Genomic DNA, 4,883 nt, shown 5'->3' with positions numbered 1-4,883 from the left:
GCAAGGGGACTAGCCCCGTAATTAAGAATACCCGGACATATATTTTAAAAAACACTACCTTTGACTGAACAGGCAGGGGGAGGAAAGACATAAGGAATGTTCGTTACCTGAAGTTCTATGGCGATCTCTTCTCCGCTGGTCCTCGTTGTGACGTGGCCCTACTCTGTAAGAAAACAGATGAGGGAGCAACTGGGCTCCAAACTCTGTACTTTCGTACGTAGACCGATATTCTAAACGATAACTTTAACTTCCCGATCATTCGTTCTCTCCTTTCTCTAACTTATGATGCCTGTGTAGCTCTCTCGCGATAACCGGATTCAATGTAAACTGAAAGCAACTAGAAACGGAGTTCTTTTGTAACTACTTCATCTGATGGAAAACGGAAGACAACTAAGACTGAGATTTTCTCACGTGGCCTATTTAATTGAAATTAGAACTATCGGCCGTTATGACAGTTGCTTCGATCATGTCCTCTGGGAATGGCAATTCTGAGGAAGAACGCTGATTCCTGATTTAATTTTCTAATGCAATGTCAGCGGAGTTTTTCCAACTCTGCTGAAGGACGCTGTCGCGATGAGCTTTTAAGAAGCTATTTTTTATTGCTTCAGCGGGGCCCTTTTTATAACGTGATTAGCTTATTTATTTATGATGCCTGGGTCCTAGGTTTGATTCACGTCTGCGGTATGATACGGTATGCAGGAAAGTGTCTTTCTCACGAATTACTTCTCCAGCGAGTATTACAAATCATTCAGGAGTCTCTGTGAAGTTTGCAACTATGTCAATGCAATGCGAAAGCTCTCGTGTCGTGCCAGTCGAAAAGGGGCACGGCTGTTTGTCTTATGGCTACCACTGGGCTAGCACTTCCTCGCTCATCAACTGCGGAGACTTTTTCATGCCTCTGTACACAGGCCAGATTATGCTGGCCCAAAGAAAGTGATAGAGCAGCTGGGGATGCGGTGCAGGGATTGAGGCGGCCGTAAGCTCGAACGCTTATGAGATTCGAATCTCCTCGTTCGTAAATGTATTAATTTAACTATATTTTGGCAAAGCAAGTCCTTTTTCTTTTTCTGAGGGTAGAGCCATGGCACAGTGGCTCTCCCCTTAGAGCCGCCACTGGCTTGGCCCATGGTGAAGTCTGCTCTACTGAGCCCAGGCCTGTAGCCAGGATTTCTTTCAGCAGCCAACATATAAAGGTGAAAAAGTGGGTATGAATTTCTCACTATATTACAAATTATTTGAAAATAATTATTAACTGTTATCTAATGGATTGACATGTTCCTACCATGTGTGGAAAACAAAATCATGTCATATTATATAAGATGTTTAATCCTGGTAAGGAATTAAAATTCATTACCACTATACAGTGTATTTAAATTAGATATTTCTAGGATTTCAGGGGGGGTGCTTCAGCCCCCTTAGCCCTTCCCCTGGCTATGTGCCTGACTCAGCCACTTTCCTACAGGTGAAACTATGTTGCACACGGTTCTGCACAGGTTCTTCTGTTTGTGATTCCACTCTAGACACAAATAGAATTTGATTTTTTTAAAAAAAATTTCAGTCCTTGTCATGTCATCCCTGTAATATATTTCATATTATTACTATTTGGTATAAATATGCATGAAATACTTGAAACTTTTTCCTTACTGCTGTTATTTTAATGATCCATTTTTATAATTCTGTGTGAGGTACATATATTTAATCACACTGTTACATCAGTTCAAAATACCAAAAAGGGAAGGAGATAGAGACCCCCCTGTCAATTTTTGTTCATTTGAACATTATGGTATGGTGAGATATAAAAAGTTTTGAACTTAGAATACACCATCTGATATCAAAATGCATATAGATTGTGTGTGTGTGTGTGTGTGTGTGGCACATACAACCCTTGTAAAATCTATTAATGTAGTATTGTATTGGAATGTAAGTATTGACATATCCTATATTACCATGTACTGTAATTTGTACACACCAGTAATCCTTGGATGCAAATAAACTAAACTAAACTGGTAAATCTAACCTTGTCTTAAGAGAGCAAGATTTCAGATGGTGTAGATGGTAGAGCTAATTTCCTTGAAAAACACATAATTACCATCCAGCTCATCTATCATATAAAATGTATCTCTCTCTTTGGAGTAGTCACATCTTTAATCATGCCATCAAAGCCTAATTTTGACGCATCCCTTTCTGTCAATAATTTGGGTAGTATGGCGAGTCTTTTTCATAAAGACATTTAGTTCTCAAATAGTAAAGGCTAAGTTCCATGTGCACATAACACCATGCCATGAAGGCACGTAGTGGAATATGAAATCTCAGCCAATATTTTGGAGATGATGTGATCAATATCCAGTGGTGACTCATGTCTTTTTCAAGTTATTGGCAAACCGAAGAAAGTAAAAAATGCATTAGATTACAATAACACGTATTGCTTGTAATATTCTTTGAATTTAGAATGTTAGCTGCAGGCCCATGCTCAAGGTATGACAAGGGGGCTTCTTGCTCCTGACTTTGAACTATGGAATATTTAAATGCGAACCTTTAAAAACCGACAAAAATAACATTGACAACATTTCAGATTTTGAAAGAATATCTATTTACTTCCTCTTCCCTGTCGTCGTGTGGATTGACAATAAAAAGTGCTAGTGGCATGGTTGTAAAAAATCTGTAGGATGACCACCGATGTTCCACAGCGAGCGGCAGCAAAACCTTTGACCATTGTCTTTGGGCTACTGCTGGAGCGAGCGAGAGCAGTCAACTCTTGACAGTAGTTACCTAGGCAATTGTACGTAAATTGCACTCATAATTTTATAACACACATTAAACTCCTACCCAGATAGCACGTAAGTTAACTGCAAGTTAAATCGAATTTCGATTTAACTTGAAGTTAACTTACATGCTATCTGGGTAAAAAGTAGAGAACTGGAAACAAGTACAAATGGACTGTAGGAAGTTCCTCATTACCTACATGGAGGATTCGCCCCTTTCAGCACCATGTTCCAGCTGCCTTTACCACCCAAGGTTACCCTCAGGTGCTAATTTATTTGAGGCTGGGTGAACCCCAGAGGTCCTTTTTGCAGGGAGAAGGCTGGAAAGATTTAAATTTAGATCGCAGGAATTGAACCTGGGGCTTGAATAATTTCAAACAAGAGAAACTCCTTTCATCATCAAAAACAAAATTCATGTGAGTGGCAAACATTCCAAACTGTTTTTCTGAATTGAAATTTTTAAAATAAATGCTTCTTCCCGGGTTTGAATTCTGGCCTGGATGTTTGTGAGTGTCCATTCATCAATTTCAACATGTACAGTCATCCCCATCTTCGCAAATTAGCCAAAAGTGGCACAAAAAGTGAAGTAAAATAAATTAAATCAACCAACTAACCAAATATCATTGTTCCATTCCTCATTAATAGACCTTGGATTTTAGGTTTTTAACCTATTTCTCATTTGCACATAAGTAAGAAATATCAAGTTACATCAGTGTCTCATTGAAAAATGCAACTGATGAAGTTTTATGGTACCTAAAATAACGTATTTTGTGTGTTAGAACCTGTTGTTGGTTTATGTTCCTTAATCAAACCTTTTTGAATGTCTTTATGTATTTTTTTAAGGTTTTACATAATTTTTATATCTTGCAGAGTTATTTGCTCTGTTTGGTGACAAAAAATTGGATGTCTAATGTGTGAAATATGCTTTCTGTCAATTTCCCTACCCCGAAATTCATGACAAAAAGCATCAAAGCTCTAAACGAAGCAAAATATCTGGTGCCACTCTGACATACACAGTCCAAAGTGTGAACTTCTGATCCATGCAGTTTTGCTTAGTTTCACATCTGTTCAGCATCTTATGACACTCATCTTGTGAAGTAACGTTTCAGCATTTACATGTACATATAAAGTGTGCCTCTAGGGATCACCTAGCCTGAAATCAATGGATACAAGGGGGGAGGGAGATCTGATGTGATGCTGATCACATCATCCCAACTATGGCCGAGATCAAGAATATGTGGAGCTTACCTCCACATCACCCTGTATGCCTTCATGGCATGTGTTCATGTGCATAGGGATACCTTTACCTTTACCTTACCATTCATGAGAATTACATAGAATACTAGCCAGGGTTGGCATTTTGTCCATTTTTTTTAAAGAAAAACCAACCCAGGTGGGTTTTTCGGTTTTTTCAGATAAAACCCAGGCAAAACTGGGTTTTTTCATGTTATGTTTATAAATATATATATTTTAAAAATGAAATACATTCTTACCTGATAGTAATATATTGGAACATTCAATTTGTATTGTTTTAGTTCACTGAATCAAAAACTATTTAATATTTTCTGTTAACATAGTTAAGAATTGACAATCAAAGTCTCACACCTTCAAATGATTAAACTAAAAATGTACATAACCCATGCCGCAACAGACCATTTACGGCCCAGGCCTACCTACTGACTGCCAGCCGCACTCCCACCTGATCCTATTCTGAGGTGGGAGATAATCCAACCAGTTATGGGGTGACGTGTGGTCAGCACAATGAACCCCCCGTCATCGTAGGTTTTCATGACCGGGTTATGCTACTCATTCATAGCTCACCAATTTAATCAGGATGGTGAGTGTTCACCAGGCTCATACACAGGCTGAAATCTCAGGAGAAAAGCTGTTACATTTAACCTAAGCAGACTCAAAACTGCACGGGTCCCATAGCCAGAGCAGACAGAAGGAGAGGGAAAATACGAAGTGTCAGTTCCTTTGATGTCCGTGTGCCTCGCGCAGCGGGCAACGTGATTGGTGGCCAGGTTTTGCATAAGAGCGTGCGTAGCAGAAACCATTTGCACCATATCTTCAGCAAAGAGGCTGTTGAAAGTTACTCGTGTAAAAGCATTGTTTGAAGCT

This window comes from Lepisma saccharinum, chromosome 2 (assembly GCF_977018435.1).
Source record: "Lepisma saccharinum chromosome 2, izLepSacc3.1, whole genome shotgun sequence".
In the NCBI taxonomy this organism is placed as follows: domain Eukaryota; kingdom Metazoa; phylum Arthropoda; class Insecta; order Zygentoma; family Lepismatidae; genus Lepisma; species Lepisma saccharinum.
Note: the sequence above shows the minus strand (reverse complement) of the source record.